The sequence below is a fragment of the Thalia democratica genome, chromosome 1, assembly GCF_965202585.1.
Source record: "Thalia democratica chromosome 1, ktThaDemo2.hap1.1, whole genome shotgun sequence".
Taxonomy (NCBI): domain Eukaryota; kingdom Metazoa; phylum Chordata; class Thaliacea; order Salpida; family Salpidae; genus Thalia; species Thalia democratica.
The window spans coordinates 38898132-38917315 of record NC_139165.1 but is presented as its reverse complement, the minus strand read 5'-3'; the positions used below and the strand labels follow the sequence as shown (position 1 = coordinate 38917315).

Here is a 19184-nt window from a genome sequence, read left to right as displayed (position 1 = left end):
AAAACATTCAAATTATTTAGGTTCCTATAATAATTTTTTTGCGTCTTTCAAACTTTTAAAAATTAATTACAAACTCAAACTAGTAAAATTTAAATTTATCCAAACTTATGTTTAAGCTTTACAAAACTTGAAGTTAATATACAATGATTCTTAAGTATCTTGTAAGTAAACAATTAGTTCTTATAAAACGGCTGCTTAAACGCTGTATGATCAAATATTTGGAATTTATGCTTCACTAATTTTTATATAAACAGTTTCAGGTCGATACAAGTATACTATGTATCATTATTTATATTGAAGAAAAAAATAAAAATATTTTACTAACGCAAACACAAATTTTTTAAATAATATAATACAAATATTAAACTAAATAAAATAATAATAATCTGTTTTCAACTATCAACGGTATCTTTTTTTAGTAAATACTTTTGCTGCTTTATAACTTACCTAAACAGTTTTTTTCTGATCAGTATGTAGTTACTGAAAATATTTATGTGCGTTGTTGAAACTGACTTAAGCGATTTGTTTTCTTTTCTAGAATAACTCCAAACTCACGTATTATAGTCTCTGATGTTAATAAATAAAGTTCCATATAATATATAAAATTTTAGGTGTCAAAACCAAAATAAAATTAACCTTATTTTTTCTTATTATTAAATTAATATTATGTTATTTTAGATGTTTTTGTGTAAATAAGAATATAACACTTAGAAATAAAACATCTGTAATAGAAACTTAGGTATAAAACAAGCGTAAAAAAACTAAACTAAAGAAATGGCATTTTAGTTAATTACTGTGCATGACTTTTGTACAAAACGGAAAACATTTGCATTTAGTTTTTACCAAAAAGGTATTATATAACTGTTTTACTATTTCAAAGCACTTTTTACACTATTTTTTTAGAAAATAATTTGCTGTTGCAAGAAGAAAGTTATTATCAAATTTAAAAAAATTAATTTAGCTTAACGGTTTAGCTTTGAAATAATTGAACGAGAAATAAGGTAGCTTAAAAAGTTTTTAAATACTAAACCGTTATTTTCGAGCAAATTTCCTATAAAATTTTGCAGCAGTCTATTTAAGTAAGTCATTTAAGATTAAATTATTTTTAGCAAAAACAGTTTTAAATAATTGTTTAGCAGCTTTGATTAACTAAAGGTTTTTACCATTTTACTTATACTTTCACGTTAAAATTTATCTAAACTAATAAATCTAAAATTAATAAAATATTAAATTAAGTTTTGTTAAAAATCAAAAAGAATGTAAAAATTAATTCAAAGAATAGCAAATTTTCTCAGAATAATATTTAAATTAAAGTAATTGTTTATTAAGTCTAATTTAATCTAGCAGATCTTAAACTTTTATTTTGAAAATAGAAAATAAACATCGACTAATTGCTTAACGATCTAATTAATACTATACAGTACACTACCGCTTAAGTACGCAAATTGAACCCGACCAAAAATTGCGTACTTAGCACGATAGTGCGTACTTTTTGATAACATAGTATACTATGAAATTTAGTTGTTTGTTTTCTTTTTTACAACTAGCCACCAAATAATTAAGCCAAATAAACAAGTCTTTTTATTTAAAATAACATTTAATACATAATTCTAATTTGCAAAATTTTTTAAAAGATTTTAAAATGATTTATTTTATCTATAAAAAGTTTCTACATAATTAATACATACATATAATATAGAAAGTCAATGTCAGTCAATGATTTAAAAAAAATATTGAGCTACATTTTGTTTTGTTAGAGGGAAAGTACCAAACTACATTGTGTTTACCAAACATTTTAAAAACATCAATGTATGTACATTTAATTTAAATTATGACTTAACTATTTTGTATTTGTAGGTTTTTTTAACTTTGTCATCTAGATTTATTTATTTTATAGCATTACAGCTCAAATATCATTATTCTTACACTTTTCTGCAACTACTGCATAAGTATTTAGTTTATTAACATCCAATAACAGGACTGTCACAATCTTAGGCCACCTAGACTACTCAGGATTACTCACCCTAGTTTAAAAATTGTGAAATCTCAGGCTAACTCAGCAGGTTGGCCATTCTACCTGGAAACATAAAATAATCTGGAAAAACTTGATGATTGAAAATTTAGGCAAAAAAACAGGAATTTTTTAGAAGTTCTAATATAACATCCTTTACTTTGTCTTTCTGGATAAGTGCGTACTTAAGGCGTGATGCGTACCAAAAAAAGTGCGTACTTAAGCGGTAGTATACTGTACTATAATTACGTTTAATTACTGCAAATGCGTTTTAAGTTGATCAAAGTTCGTCTTTGATGTTGATAAATAAAGTTCCATTTAATATAGCGGTTAAAAATTTTAAGAAAAAAATAAGAAACATCGAATGTAGAGGACTTATGATTCATGGTTGAGAACTAAGCTTAATGATATATGTAAATGATAAGGAGTAAAAATTGAGCATAAAAAGTGCCGCCAGAGAGGATTGAACTCTCGACCGCTGGTTTACAAGACCAGCGCTCTGCCACTGAGCTATGGCGGCTGTGGTCGTAATTACTTTTTAATGTTTATAAACCGTACAGTTTTTTTACGTCACAATGTAAATGACTTATTTTTCTCATTTTGCAGACAAATCTTTAAGTTTTGAAGCAATGTTTTTGATAGGTTTTTGCATTTTATCTATAAGGCTGCTAATTGAAGTTTTCTTGGCCTATCTAATCGAAACTAACTAATAATCTTGATAAATTTTCATTATTTACATTATAACACAAATAAAGTGCTTTAATATTTAATTTAAATTTTTATTTTTGCTGTTTAGTTTGTATATAAAAATAAAATTTATTTATCCTGTCAACATTAATGTAAGAAAAAAACCATATATTTATCATTTAATAGTTTAATTTTGTATGCAAAACTTAAGTTTCAATGCTTTTAAATGTTAACACTAAAAAAGTGTGTTGTATCATATTTAAAAGACATTACTCTAAACACAACTGTATAAGCTCATGTTTAATTGTAATTGACTTTTGATATTAAATTTTTATACAAAAGCTAGTTAATCGGTATTTAGATTAAACATTTATTATAGTTTAAAAAGAATTTTCAAACCTGATTTCATATTAAGTAGAGTTATGTAATTTTTCTGTAGTTGTAAAAAGTAAACATTTATTCAATTTATCTTAAAAGAACAGTGTTTTTTCGAAACTACTAATTACTAAGAAAATAAAAAGTGCACTGAGTTAATCAAGTTCTTGAAAATTTCATACTAAAGCATTCAGATTTGTTTTAAGTTTAGCAACTGAGCACTTGTAATTAAACAACGCACATGTGAAGCAAGAAAACTTTAATTTATAAACAGTTTAAGAGCAGTGTTAACAAGTGTTCGTGGCGCAATCGGTTAGCGCGTTCGACTGTTAATCGAAAGGTTGGTGGTTCGAGCCCACCCGAGGACGGTTTTTTTTTTAACTTTAACTGAAGGGTGTTTTTTTTTCATTTTTGAAAACAAGATATTTTATCACTTAGCACTAACTGCTGTTTTTTTAACTTTCTTTCACTTTGTGCTTAAAAAATGAAACGTAGGTTATTATATTAAATTGTGTGTTGTTTTTTAAACATTTTAAACTATTTTCTTAAAAAAAAAACATAAGTCACCATATCAAATTTTGTGTTTTTTTTTAAGTTACTGTCTTCCTTTTTTCAAATTCTATACAGCTCGAAACAGTTGAAGTATATTTTTTTTGCTTTCATATAAGTCCAATTATTCACGTAATAACTAATAACTGCATATGAAAGTTAATGAAATATGTTAACAAAAGCATGCGCAACTTTTATAATTAAGTTTACAAGTTTTGTTTATAAGGTAGAAAAATAAAGAAGTTGCTTTTAAACTTAAGCTATTTTAGCAAATTAAAAAATGTTCCCAGACCGGGAATCGAACTCTGGCCGCGTGGGTGAGAGCCACGAATCCTAACCACTACACCACCTATAATTTTTTACGTTCATAAACCAACGCTTTCTTGCATGCGAAGGTTTAAAAGTAAAGTGTTTTGTATAAATTTTTTCAACTGAAAAAGTAAGCTTTAACCAAAACATTTTATCAAGGATTATTTTTATGTGAATGGCTTCTAAAACTTCTTTTTTTATGAACAATTTTTTACAAAAACTTTAATGCTTAAATGTCTTAGATAGTAAGCGTTTAGCATCGAGCATGAAACAACATGAAACAACTCACAAAAGAACTTTTGTTTAATATAATTAAACTTTACCCAAATACATAAATAAAGATAAAGGTTTTAAATTTCTAACCACTTTCACTGTCTAATAAATATCTAATGTGCAAAAGGTTTTTATTTTGTTATTACTGCTCAATAATCGAAATACTGTACATATGTTTTTAATTTTCTTAAACTTTGTGTATTACTTAATCTTTCTGAAATATTTACACTTGTTTTTCAAATAACACTTCATTTTATTTTGCCATAGTAAAGCATATATTATTAATCTACTTTTAAAAGTCACTCTCTTCAACTAATAAACAATGAACTTTACCGCAAGATCAACAACAACAGCATCCGAGACAATCCTACGACCGGTTTCGTCCTTATTAGGACTCATCAGGCAGGAATAGTCGCGAGAAACCGCTATTGTGATCTTAAACAAACGGGCTTAAGTACTAAGTACTGAAGCGAACGTTTGTGGGTAAAGTTGAAAAAATGACACAGCTATATCATTCACAGCTCAACGTCTCAGACATTGTCAGCTTGTTGTGAGATTGTAGTCTGCGCTCGTTTGATCAGTTTTAGCCAATATTTATTTCGGCCATCATCAACAATGTTGAGATGTTTTATGCCATCGATAATAAACAATGAACTTTACCGCAAGATCAACAACAACAGCATCCGAGACAATCCTACGACCGGTTTCGTCCTTATTAGGACTCATCAGGCAGGAATAGTCGCGAGAAACCGCTATTGTGATCTTAAACAAACGGGCTTAAGTACTAAGTACTGAAGCGAACGTTTGTGGGTAAAGTTGAAAAAATGACTAGAAATTTCTCTTCAACTAGAAAACTATTTAAATTAAAACAATACATAAATTACCATTATACAACAATACATAATTTGTTAAAAATATAACATATTATTGTTGATTGAATTGAAACTTTAGTACATATGCTAGAAATCAAAACTACTAATTCGTGTATGTGGTAAACCTTTGTGCTCTTTGTTATTATTTTAAGCCAACTTATTTATATTATTTGTGAAAAAGTGTTTTAAAGATACAAAAAGATTTTTTGTAAAAAATATATTTAAGCAATTCTAATATAAGGAGTTAAGTGAAACAGAGTTTTATTTCACAACAATTTTTAATATAACAGCTTTTTATTGCTTATAAACTATAATAAGTTGAAATCTTTTGATTAAGTCTCATAACTATGAAAATAAATATAATTATTACAAACTTTGCTTATGTTGACCAAACTTATTAAATTTATTTTCGTAAAAATCGATAGCAATAATTTCTTATATCGCAAAAATAAAAAAGGTGCTGTAACCAGGATTCGAACCTGGGTTGTCACGGCCACAACGTGAGGTACTAACCACTATACAATTACAGCGAGAAGGTAGCAGAGGATGGTTTCGATCCATCGACCTCTGGGTTATGGGCCCGGCACGCTTCCGCTGCGCCACTCTGCTGTTAGACAGAACTGCATATAGCGTTTATATACTTGAAAATTTGCTCTAAGCTTAATGCTTACTTATATACTTTTATTGATGCAACTAAACCTACTTAAAATTAACTTATTTGCATTACTGTTTATACTTTAATCTAAACATATGTTATAAAAATTTTGTGCTTAAAGTTTTTGTTTGCTATATAACTTTTTTAATTTTGTTTTTATTATTTATATGATAAAATTCATTATTACTTAAATTGCAATATGTTATGACAAAAATCTATTTTAGTTTTATATATTTATCAGCTTCCTAAACTAGCAATTGTTTATTTTTAACTATTCAAAATCATACATCTACATATTTGTTTTACTTTATTTTCGTTTTATTTTACACTTTTAAAATAGTTTCAAACTTACTTTAAAACATTTTTTTAACAAAACTTTAACTTTTCTTTATTGAAACTGACAAAGTTTTTCTAATTGTAAACATTAGTAAACATCATAAAAATGAATGTTGTTACTAAATGATAAATAAGCTTTTAACTTTGCTAAGCAACTGAATTAATGCAAGTGTTGTATCAATGTTAGTGTTGTTTTTAGTAATTTTAATATATACAAATAAATACTTTTATGTACATTTTATATTAAGTACTGATTGCAAAGTCAAATTACTATTAAAGGTAAGAAAGTTTATAAATATTGTACTTAAAATAAAAGCTAATTACAATTTTTTACCAAAATTCAGTCTAAACTTTTAGCTTTATCTTACTGTTATAGCCTAATACACATTTAAACTTGTAATTTCAGTAAACTAAGTAAATTTTTTCTGGTAATTTTTATAAACAACATTTGCTTTCTGTCAGTTAACTTACTTGATTACTAAAATAAATTGGAACTATCTATAAATAAACTTTGGTTTGTTTTTGTTTAGTGATTAATTTATAAAGTATTTTGTAAATGTTTTTTACTAATAGTTATGACTGTATGAGATTTTGATTCATGTATTGATTTCTCTATAAAACTAAAGTTATGTAACAAAATTACAACTTTAAACATTAACAAATAAAGTTTATTTATAGTTTGAATGTTTCTAAATATCTTTCAAGGTTAGAAATGTTTTGAATAATAAATTAAAACTATCTAAATCTAAACCATAACAAATTATATTGAAAAGTTTTAGGCGTAAAACAAGATTTTCATATAATGAAATAAAATAATCATACTAAGTCTAAAAAAGTGTTTTAAATTTTTCAAAGCTGTAATCACTAATTAAAAAATATAAAGTGATTATTATTTGAATTAGTCCATAAAACACAAAAGTGCGTCGACCGGGAGTCGAACCCGGAACTAGTGCTTGGAAGGCACCAATGCTAACCGTTACACCATCGACGCTTGTATCGTTAGTTAATAAAGTGTTTATATACGCAAGCGTAGCTATAAGTAAACTGAACATGCAAAAGCATTGTTTTGTACTTATCTTTTGAATTGGTCTTTTCATACAGTGTTTAATAACTTAGCTATTTTGTTGCCTTTTTATTACCTATTTTTCATAACAACTTTAAGAAATTTTTTAAGCAACTAAGGTTACTACATATTGAAATTTAAATCAGCTACTTCAAATAAAAACGTAAATAGTTAAAATGTAATAAGCGTACATTTAACTTATTTTAATAAACTTCAAAATTAAACTGTTTTTTGTTTTAAAATACAAATTACAACTTTTAGCTTTAGTATCAGGTCTTTTAAATTGAAAGTAAAGTAACTATGAAGTATTTCACTTAAAATAAAAACCACAGTAGAATGCATGTAGTTAAACCTAATATTTTCCTCAGAATAATTCTATATTACAAAATAGAAAATGCACACGTCTAAAATAAAAGTATTTTATTTACCTAAAGGCTTTGAACTAACAATATTCTTGAACTCCTTTTTGCAATTAAAGTTTTGTTTTCAGCTAAAAAAGAATTCGTTTCAACTTAACCAGGCAAAAAGAGTGACAGGAGCGGGATTCGAACCCGCGCCTACAATGTACACTGCGACCTGAACGCAGCGCCTTAGACCACTCGGCCATCCTGCCACACGCTTGCTAGAGATTTATTGCAAATATATAGTTCAAACATTAAAACTTTCTATTGCCTTGAAGCTTATAACTACTTAGGTAAACTATTCAAATGATTTCAAACTACTGAGCTTAACAGCTCAAAAGCTTTTAGAAATACTTAAGTTTCATGTAGCTTTCAAGATCATCAGTACATTTGTAAAAATATTTACTGTGTTTGTAAATATAATCTTACGTTAATAATCAACCGATTGTATTAGTTACTTAAGTTTATACATATTGTAGCGCCTAAACTAAAGAATTTATTACTTTAAACATACTTATTTATTAATTAAAAGCATTTTGTTTATTTAACAATACACTTTAGTTTTAATGTTTTCTAAAGTACAATAAAATTAAAAAGACAGCAAAAAATGTGACACAGCATTTTTATTTAAACAGTTGTACTAAGAAATACGAAATTACAGAACTTTTTTTTATTATAATTGCTTTAAACTTGTTATAAAATACTTTGTAAAACTAATTTAGATTTAAAAGCAACATCGATCAAAGTTACTATAAGTTATTTAATTCCTTATTTTAAAAAGTTAAAAAAATTTATGTTACAGTAAATTAACATCACAGTATTTAAAAAAACGATAACAAATAAGATTTAATGTATATATTTTATAATTTTATATATTTCTGTTAAATAAATGTTAGAAGAAGTTACTTTATTACACAAAAAGTAACGTTATGTATTTTAAAATCAAACTGCTTATAAACTTTTAAGAAAAATACTGCATTTAAAGTTTTCAGTTTTGCAGTAAGCACAATAAAAAATAAAGTTTGTATGTAATACATTTTTTAAATCGAAATCAGTTTTTAATATGTACAGTGTCTTAGTTTCACAGTTATTTTATAATGTAGAGAATAAAAAGTTTCATAGTAACATTTCAACTAACAAAAATACGTATTACAGCTATTTTTATGTTTAATTGCTACATATTTGTTTAATTAACTTATAAGTTTTACAACATGTTAGTTTTACTAAAATCACAACACAATCAAAGAATTTTTTTAATTAATTATATTAAATTGTTACAAACTTAATACAAATAATTTTTAAAAATCATTGTTTAATAAAATCACAAAGTTCATAACCCTACTTTTTTAATTCTAAGAAAATTTTTGTCATATAATCACTATGAATTTAACTTAAAAAAATCACAGTATTACAGTCTAACAAAAATAACAAAACATCAAACTGTTTTATGCAAATTTTTCGTTTTATAATCACCACAAACAAACACCAAATCACAGTTAAACAATTTCAAAATTTTAGTAAAAGCACAAACTTACAGAAAACTTGTTTTTCAAATATTTATAATCAGCACAAAAATAACAAATTTAGCAATTATTAAAAAGTTTATTTGATTTCAAACGCCCCATCAAAACTACCATTACCAGTAATTCTCGATAATTTTCCGTATTCACCAAGTTTGACTCTGATCATATATCTGCCTTCTATCGGGTTTTCACTCCTATTTATTTCGTATCATTTATAAAATTAGGTTTTAGTTTTCATGTTATTGTACTATATTACTAATTTTTTACCAAAGTTAAGAACTATAACGGTTTTCTTTACCTTTCTTCCTACTTTGTTTGTAATTAATGAATTAATAATTTTTTGGTGTTTGTGTATCCTAATACTGACTTTAATGTTCCAAATACAAAAAACTATATATGTCCTTTGTTGAGTAATAGTTTCTATTTGTTTGCTAAAATAGCAATTTTTGTTAACAAATTACGTTGTTCCATAATTAAAAATAAAAGGATTTTTGAGGCAGAAAAAAACATTAAATTTACTGTTTTTCGTCAATTGTAAACTAATACTTTTTAACTAATAACGCAGATTTGGTGTACATTTTGTTTATAAACTCCTGTTTTTACTATCTCAAGTATTTAATTTTTACTCTTGTAAGTGACTGTTAGATTTTCAATATTTGTGTTGTTTTTCTGAAGTATTAAAACTTTTTATAAATAACTTTATAATAACTTAAATTTTTGCATACAAGTTTAAAAAGTAAGAAAAGTATAAAAAATAGGTTTGTATGTACTTTTCTATCATTTGTTTAAACTTAACTTTTATGTTATTTTACATTGCATTTTTACATTTGATTAATTTTTTGTTGGTAGTAAAACTTTGTAAAAAAAAGCAGAAGTCATAAATAATATATTTACACCTTTTTTGTATATGAGTACATTAATATTTAAATAAAAAGTATTAAGACAAGCATTTACAACTAAATAAGTTCCTTTAAAAACGAACAATACTATGAGTTTGCAAAACGTATATGTGTGTTTATACAATAATTGTAATTAGTTATTCTATTTATCAATTACTACTTATAAAGTAATAGTAATATTTCAAGTTCTACTAAACAATCAACATTTAAATCCAAGTATGTACTTACATAGTACATCTATAGTTTAATTGTTTTAATTTATACACGTTTTTTGCTGTTTTAGTTTTTACAAATAGTAAGTATAAAAACTTTGAAATAAGTATAACATATAGCATTCATCGGCTGAATATTTGTTTGTTGTTTGACAAAATTTTCCAAGGGGGAGCACTTTGTTTTAATCAAATATAATAAACATTTGATTTTTGATAAAGGCGGAGCTTAAGTCAAATATCAAAAATAAATTCATTTAATTGTTTCCTGTTATTTATTATAATGAGCCAGTATCTTTCAAATAGTCCAATTGAATAAATAAATATGTAACATTACTCGTTTAATTTTAAAACTTTTAGTATGTATTTATTTTTGTTTTGAGAATAAACAATTAAACTAAAAACTTGGCAGTGTATGATGTTATTATGTAAAAAAATGATATTTAGTTGGTATATAATGCATTATAAGGTTGATCAATGTATTTTTAACTACCATCAGTAAAACATATTTTAGATTTCTAGTAGAAGCTAACATTCTGTGTAGTGTTTGATATCATAAAAGTGTTAAAAAAAATTAATGTTTTAATACAAATAAACAAACTTGGTTGCATATATAGTGCATAAAATTCTAACCTTGATCATTGTATTTATAAATACTATCAGCTAAAACTTGTTTAACTTTTTAATACAAATATACAAACTTGGTTGTATACACAATGTTTAACATTAAAAGCATAATCTCTATATTTATAACTACAATTTGTAAAATATAAACTTAAAAAAATTTATACAAATAAACAAACTTTGCAGTGTATGATATCTTGATTATCTGTCCACAATTATCCACATTGTTCAAATAAGCGGGTAATATCCCTTGTATTGGTTCAATTTCTTTTGTTCCGTGCTTCTTATCGAATATCTCAGCTTTAAAAATGTTTGATATTAAAAAAAATGTCTAAAATCAAACGGATACTTTTTTTCGCGCAGTAGTAAAAAACTGTATAATTTTAATGAAAGCAAGTCTTCTGTTATGTGAAGGAAACTAATACACCATAAGCTATGGTTTTTATGATAATGTAAACAATCATATACTTTTTGTTTATTTAAAGTAACTTATTTTATCATACTATATTTTAACTATATAAGGAACTTAAGCAAGATATTTTATATCAAGTTTTACTTAAATAGTCTTAAAAGTAACGCAGTAATAACATTTTTTTTTGTTAAAATAAACTTATTTTATTAACAACAAAAAAATGCCACCGTTATTAAATTTATTCAAAGTAAAATATTTTGCTCATCCCACAATTAAGTATCATCAAAGTACAGTTAGCAAAATTTATAATTAAATTCAACCAAATTGTTGTTTGAATAAACAAACCAAATTCTTCGCAGCTCCAAATGACCTCACTGTCACTCAAGTTGAACAATTCAACCTCTTCGGTGATCCGCTGACCTGTATATATACGAAGAGTTGTTATATATGTGGAACTTGATTTACAAAGAAACATAACACAATTTGATAATAATTCAATTTAAGCCGTACTGCGTTTATCTAATAAGCGTCAATAAATTAGTTTACTAACAACATTAACACGTCAATACTTAATCATTTATGTAATAAAGCATAATATAAAGAACTTAAGTCACAAACAAAACAAATATAAACACAACATTCAAAATTTGTAACGTTACGTTCATTTTTTAAATACATTGTACAAACAGATGTACAAACTTCAATAAAAAACAACGTACCGACGAAACAGGTGCCCATGTCAACCTGTTGCCTGGTAACGTGCAGTTGGGGCACGCTTATGCGCGCGTCCATTGGGTGCTCCATAACCCCACCTTTCACGAAGTCCATCCGCAGAGACCCCTCGTACTGCAGCGACTCAGGTCCTGTGTGACGTCATAGTTTTATACAAATATCAAAAACGTTCCACAAACACTAAACCAATTTTTTGTAACATTTTTCAGTCAAACAAAACAATCTAAACTTTATTCTGTACAGTTTACTTTATAAAACATTATTTTAATATATGTAACCCTTACCATTTCCGTCGGCAATAATTTTGGCGCCGTACAAATGGTCCATTGCCCTCAGCGCTTTCAGGCAGTGGAAAATTTTCGAATCGGCCTTGAAGCCTATTTTCACCTGGAAAATATTTCAACTGTGGTTTCTGATCAATGTATATAATAGTAAACTTTACAAGCTTTTTAACCCGTAAAATAACGTATAAGCATGTTTAGATTCTATTTAACTCGTTCTTTTGTAAAACTCGTTAGCAGCCTGCGAGTTAAAGTACTTTAATAGTATCTAAAAATGGCAGATAAAACGAAGTTAATGGAGTAGTATAAGAAACAGTATATAAATACAAGAAAAAAATACTGTTCTCATTTTGAAGCCGACATTGATTTAAAACATTTAAATAGAAAAAATTGAACGATCTGAAAAAAAGCATAAGTTTTAGTTGAAATGTTTACGTTAATAGTTCTATGTTCGAAAATTCTTAATTCCAACTTTGCTGGTTGGTTCATCAGAAAAAAAAAACTGTTAGAAATTACATTAATGAGGATAATTACGTAAATATGATGCAAGGAACTAGATTAAAATGTTTAAATTCAAATATTAGGCTGAAATATATTAATCTTTCCAAGTCCTTTTTAGTTAATGTACTGAAACTAATAGTCTTTTATAGTTACTAGAAAATGAAAAAAACTGACATTTAGTTTTTACTCATTGTTGAGTAATCAGCTAGCGATTTTTTATATTGATTATTTCAGTCAACAACCAGATGTGTTATGTTTATGTTCGTTTTGTTGAGAACTTTTATGTGTTCAATGGAAAAACATTAAGCAAGTAAATAAGAGGAATTAAATTAAAAAAGCGCAAGTTTAGATAACACATTTAGCGCAAAAAAGGGTTTATAATCGATAAATTACTATAAAACCGCGCTAATTAACTTGTTGTAAAACCACAAGTAGTTTATAAGCATCACACTTAAAAGTAATTTCAAGTGCGCTGTATAAGAAGACATCGCGTTGTATTATGACGAAACAATTCAAAAAGGTTTATAAACGCAACAATACTCGATAGGACAAGCGGCGCCATTGCTTAGTTGGTTAAAGCGCCTGTCTAGTAAACAGGAGATCCCGAATTCGAATCTCGGTGGTGCCTCGGTTTTTTAGTTTGTTAATTAAAAATTGTTTTATTTTAAAAATCATATTTGATTTGAATTATTTATGTAAACTAATAATTTTTTTTTCGTTTTTGCAACTGTTTCTTTAATGAGCGAGTTAAACAAAACTAAATGATAACTAAGCCATGTTTTTTCAATTTACAACTATTACATTTCATGTTTGTTAACTTATTCGACCAAAGTTACTTTATAAAAGTTTATCAGCGTTTTTTACTTACAAATGAATATCTAAGTAATAATAATTTTAATAATTAATGTGCTTTTTTATTATTTTATTACCGATTTTTGGTGAAAATAATTTTATTTTAATGTTTCAACACAAACAATTATACATTTAAAAACAAATATATTTAAAAATTTTACAAACAAGAACAACTATAAAGTTTGCTAAAATGAGCAAACCTGTTTAATATAAACCTATTTTATTACAGAATGAATATTAGATGTTACATAAGTTTAAAATTTGTTAAATAAAAACTTAAGCAAGTATTAGTGTAGTTTTTTTAGTTTCTAATTATATTTTTTATAAGATAGATAGAAACAAGTAAGTTTAAAGATTAACTAAAAATATACAAAACATTATAACCAACTTTTTATCATAAAATTGAACTTAAAATGTAATTTGAAATGAATATAAGCAGAAACAAAAATAGCTATTTTGATAAACGTATTTTGATAACAGAATTGTAAAGTTGTTTATTTATTTAGTAATAAAAACGTTACTTTGAGTTTGAGTAGGGAGTTAAAATAGATTATTTCTGTTTTGCACGAAAAATAAAAACATTGTAAAATACTGGTGTTTTTAATTCTCGTGCATAAAATTTTAGCTTCCTATAAATACGTTTACACCTATTTATTTTGAAGTATTTAACGAGTGCAGTGTTGTAAGTAGTGTTATAAAAATTTGTGTTTTACAGTTCGTTTTATTTGCTTTAAAATGAAAACTGTCTTTGTATGTCTAGTTGTTGGATACGTATTTCCAGTGGTTAGTTTATTTATATATACTTGTTCTGATATTACAAATAAAAAAATACCATAGAATCTCAGAAACATTTTTTGTAAATATAAAACTGATAAAAAATTAAATCAGTTGTTATTTGTAAACAATTATTGTTTTAAATGTCAAATTTTACACGAGAGTTAACTTGTTTAAAGAAACTTTATAATAATATTTACATAAATAACTGAACTTTTAAAAAGAAATCTAAGAAAAATCGTTAAAAAATTGGAGTTAATAGTATTTTAACAGTTGAAAACATAGCAATAATTAAAACAAGTTTTTTATATGTTTTACATTAAAAAAAAACCAATAAAATACTTAAAAATTTGTCCAATAAGATAATGAGTCTGTTTATATTCGGTTATCAATTCATACACTACATACTTTAACAGTTTCTTACGAGCTTAAAATCAATAAAGCTTCAATCTGAACGTTAAAACCTTAAGAAATAAAAATATCAATAGAATGAAAGTTTAGAAATAAAAATCAACGAAAATTTATGTGTTTACTTAAAAATTTGTCCATAAGATAATGAGTTTGTTTATATCACTTTAAGTAAACAAATAAATTTTCGTTGATTTTTATTTCTAAACTTTCATTCTATTGATACTTTTATTTCTTAAGGTTTTAACGTTCAGATTGAAGCTTTATTGATTTTAAGCTCGTAAGAAACTGTTAAAGTATGTGGTGTATGAATTGATAACCGAATGGTTTTTTCGTACACTAGGTCCTTAGACCAAAGTTTTTGAGCGCTTTTTTATCGTTCAATAAACAATATACATATTAAAATTTGAATAAAAAAAAGATAAATTAAGGTAACAATGATCTAAAGAATGCAAGACTGTGAACTGTAACTAAACAGTTTAACAATTCTCAACAACTAACAAATCAAGTTGCTTAGAAATATCAAGTTAAAAATGCACGAATTAAAAAAAGTAATATTAAGCTCGTCTTTTCGTGTAAGAAAATCAGCAAAAACGAAGCACTAATTCGAAAATCAGCACGACTAAGTACAATTAATTCTAATCTTTATACCATTTAAAGTTTTTTTTATCGCATTTATCACATTCTTTCCAGCTTTTTAAAATTAGTTTTGGATTTTGTATGATTTTGAATAAGTCGTGTATTTATACCTTCAAAAGACTCCTAATAAAAAAAACGAAAGCGTCTAACATCTTGTGATGTATACAGGACATCTTTGTATTATCATTTTAATAAAATTAATCCTAATGTGGTATTGGAGTAAAACTTATAACGTTGTTCATAGCAAGAAAGTTTTACAGTATTATAACATTAATTTTTATTATCATATAACAGATATATGTTTCTTATAAACTAAGCACTTATTTTGTATAAAATGTTAATTAGTAACACAGTATTACTTTCAGTTACTATTAAATCCTTTTTAACAAATGATACATACTTATTCCGTTTTAACGCAGGCCAAAACTACTGAAAATCTAGTAGCTACTTGTGAAAAGTAAATGATAAAATTATCAGGAAATGTTCAGTTGATGTAGGTTTCGTATAAATGTATTTGTTGAAACGCTCAACATTTTACTGTGTGGATTTTAAAATTCGACTGAATCTTTTGTCAAACCAACTAAAACATAATAATGCCGATTTATTGTACCATGAATTGTAAGATTTTCTTAAAAATTTAATACAATCAAGTATTTTGAATTAAGGCCGTGCTTAAAATTTGTTGTAAAATGTATTGAAAAAACTGTTTGAAAAACTTGAGAAGAAAGTATGAGCCTAAAGTTCAGAGCTGACTCATAATCTTTATTAAAGAGTATTTTACAAGCGCTTTTCCACCAGAAACTAATCAAGTTTATAGTTTAAGCTATAATAGTACTTAAGTTTGCGCTAACTTTAAACAAAAAGAATTTTCATCTACTTACACGAGAAATTTTTCCCAGTTTTTACAGAGCCTAAATTTAAAATCAACAAAAATTTAGTTTAAATTTTTTTTGCAGTAGCTGACTTCTTTGCAGACTTTTTTTGTAGCTAGTGACGTCATAGAAGGTATCGCGTCACAGTGACTTCTACAAGCTGTAACGTAACATCGACTTCTAGAAACTATCACGTCACAATAACTTGTAGAAGCTATTTTAATAATAAATATTTTATTTAGTAATTAGCTAACACTTAAAAATATTTATGTTTTGAGAAAAGTATTAACAAGTTATTTCTGTTACTTTTGAGAAAAATAAAAGGACCTAAAACTAGTTGTGTAATTATTAGATATGGAAAATCTTCAAGTTATGTAATATAACCTAGTCACTAAAGTTAAATAAAAACACCAGTTTGAGATATTTATTTTATAACTTCTTTAAAACAACTAATATACAATTTAATAAGAATTAGTTTTTATTATCTATAACAACTTCTTTCTTTAAAGTCGGTAGATCACCATCATCTGTCAAACTTTCATCTCCAATATAACCACACTTCTTGTAAAAACCTACAACACCTTCGTAAGCGGTCAAATAAAAACAATTAAACCGTCTTTTTGCAGCCCACACTTCAACTTCTTTCATCATGCTTTTACCAATGTTTTTTCCTCTTAAATCTTTTGCAACTGCAACTAAAACAAAAACGAACATCAATTTGTCGTTAGATATTGTTTCTTTTAATTTAATATGACTTTACTACTAAAAAAAGCAAGTTTTCTGGTTTTTAATGCTAGCAATATATAAATGTTTATATTATAATGTTATAAGGCAAAATTATCAATAAAAAACTCACTCAAATCAAGCTCTAACGATTTTATTTTATCATCACGTTTTTCAATAAGAACATGTCCGAGAAATTTATGGGGGTTAACAGAAGTGTCTATATAAGCTAGCGAAGTTGGTAGATCATCGCACAACTCTTTAGTTTTTTCCATTCTTAACAAATATTTATACAAGCATAATACATAAAACAAACAATAACAAAAACTGCATTGTTCAAACGTTTGTTTAATTTTTCTAAAACTTGTAGAATTGATAAATTTTAACAATATATATGATATATATATATATATATATATAGAAACAATATTAATACTTTTGATTAAGTATACATACTAACCTTTGATCTAGGTAGCTACCAAATTCCAATTTTAAAAGTTCGTTACAAGTTGCTTGAATTTCAGTTGGTAATTTATAAACAGCAATTAGCTCATAATTAGGGTTATCGTTTTTGTATTTTTTCATTTTGTTAAAACAAGTTTTTGTAAATTTTTCTGTAAGTAAATATTTTATATTTTTTGTATTCTAAGATTTACTTCTACTGAAAAAATGCTGCAATAGGTAATCTTTGATTTTAATAAGAATGTTGATGTTTAACTTTAAACAAACTAATTGCTTAAAAATAAAACAGGTAGTTTGTTGTGAAGAAAATCGTATAAATTTAAACTCGGTCAATAGATAAAAAATTGTGTAGTGTTTTTTATTTCTAAGATGATTTTGGGTAAAAAAGTAGTTAATATTTTTACAACCAAAAAGTTTTTATTTTAATATTTAGCTTCAAGTTTTTAAAACATATTGATGTTTAAAAATACTACGTTTGCTTTAAAAAATTTAACAACATGTTTTTAACTATATAACTATTATCAATTTAGGATAGTAAAAACTAAACAAGAAAACTTGTTATATTTAAATTTGTGTTTTTAATACGTTTAACAATAACTTCCTAGTAATCATGTTTTATTTTAATACTTAAAACAGGAACAATTTTAAAGTTTTTTTTTTCATATAGAAAAGTGATCAACTGTACTTTTATATATTTTTTTAAACCTTGTTTTTTTATTTTAGTTTAACTTTTCTCTTAACTTTAAAAATTGTTTTCATTAACTAATTTTTACCGTTAAAAATAAAAAAATTAACTTGTATAGAATATTTATTAATTATATTGTTGGTTAGTAACGTTTATTTGGTAAAACTAAGTTTTACTGCTGGGTAGATTTTCAGGTAAAATTAAATGAAGAATAATCTAAAAAAAAATATATATAGTTAGAGTTATATTTGGTATTAATTAGTTATGATGAACAGCAATAAATATTTATAAGTATTTTCAAGTATTAAAAAAAATCAGTTAAGTGAAGCGTTTACAACAAAATCAAACAAATCATGAGAAGCATAAACTACCAAACCTATATCACAATAAAAAAAGTTCAAAAAAAAGACTATTTGAAAGGGGGGCATAGGTCCGCGAGCTCTAATGGCCATTTTTTCCTAATTGCACATTATTTACGCTTCTGGTTCTTGAGTGGTTTGGATAGAGTTTTGCGTATAATGGACCATGAGATGTTACTGAAATCTAGTTAGTATTTCCAACAAAGGTGTTTGGTAGATTTGTTAGACTTAAAGCTGCATTTGTGCTGGTTGTATCTCATCTTGAAAGATACAACGATGGACTCTTTTTGCTTTTATGGGAGACTGTGGCTTTGTATTTACCATTTTGTAGGCATTGACCATTAAACGGACATTTTTAATATTTCTGCTCAACGTTTGTGAGCACTTAAAATATTTGTCCAGTTTAATACTTTTACAGTCTTTTGATTTTTTATAAGCACTTTTATTTAACTTTTAATAATCAAGTAATCAGAAATTTTTTAGTACATGCTCACGAAAAGTAAAATCAGGACCGGTTTTATACTTTATTTTAATTAAACGCATACGCTTGAAACAAACAAATAATCTGAATAACTTAAATTTAACAATTACCCTTAACCAAAAGCTATCCTAAGTTTCAGTCTTAAATAAAACTAAGTCTTTAAATAATAAGAAATACTTACTAAATTTACAACCTTTAAGTTTTTCTTTAAGGTATT

At 25.7% G+C, this 19184-nt stretch overlaps 5 non-coding genes across 5 annotated transcripts; 2 read left to right on the top strand and 3 right to left on the bottom strand.

The window, feature by feature from the left end:
- Positions 1-2459: 2459 nt before the first annotated feature.
- On the bottom strand, positions 2460-2531 carry Trnat-ugu (transfer RNA threonine (anticodon UGU)). Its single transcript has one exon. It is a non-coding gene; the product is annotated as a tRNA-Thr (tRNA).
- An 836-nt stretch (positions 2532-3367) lies between these two features.
- On the top strand, positions 3368-3441 carry Trnan-guu (transfer RNA asparagine (anticodon GUU)). The gene has a single exon. It is a non-coding gene; the product is annotated as a tRNA-Asn (tRNA).
- Positions 3442-6986: 3545 nt separating this feature from the next.
- Trnag-ucc (transfer RNA glycine (anticodon UCC)) lies at positions 6987-7058 on the bottom strand. Its single transcript has one exon. It is a non-coding gene; the product is annotated as a tRNA-Gly (tRNA).
- A 602-nt stretch (positions 7059-7660) lies between these two features.
- Trnal-cag (transfer RNA leucine (anticodon CAG)) lies at positions 7661-7743 on the bottom strand. The gene has a single exon. It is a non-coding gene; the product is annotated as a tRNA-Leu (tRNA).
- Positions 7744-13266: 5523 nt separating this feature from the next.
- Positions 13267-13340, top strand: Trnat-agu (transfer RNA threonine (anticodon AGU)). Its single transcript has one exon. It is a non-coding gene; the product is annotated as a tRNA-Thr (tRNA).
- The last annotated feature ends 5844 nt before the right edge of the window (positions 13341-19184 follow it).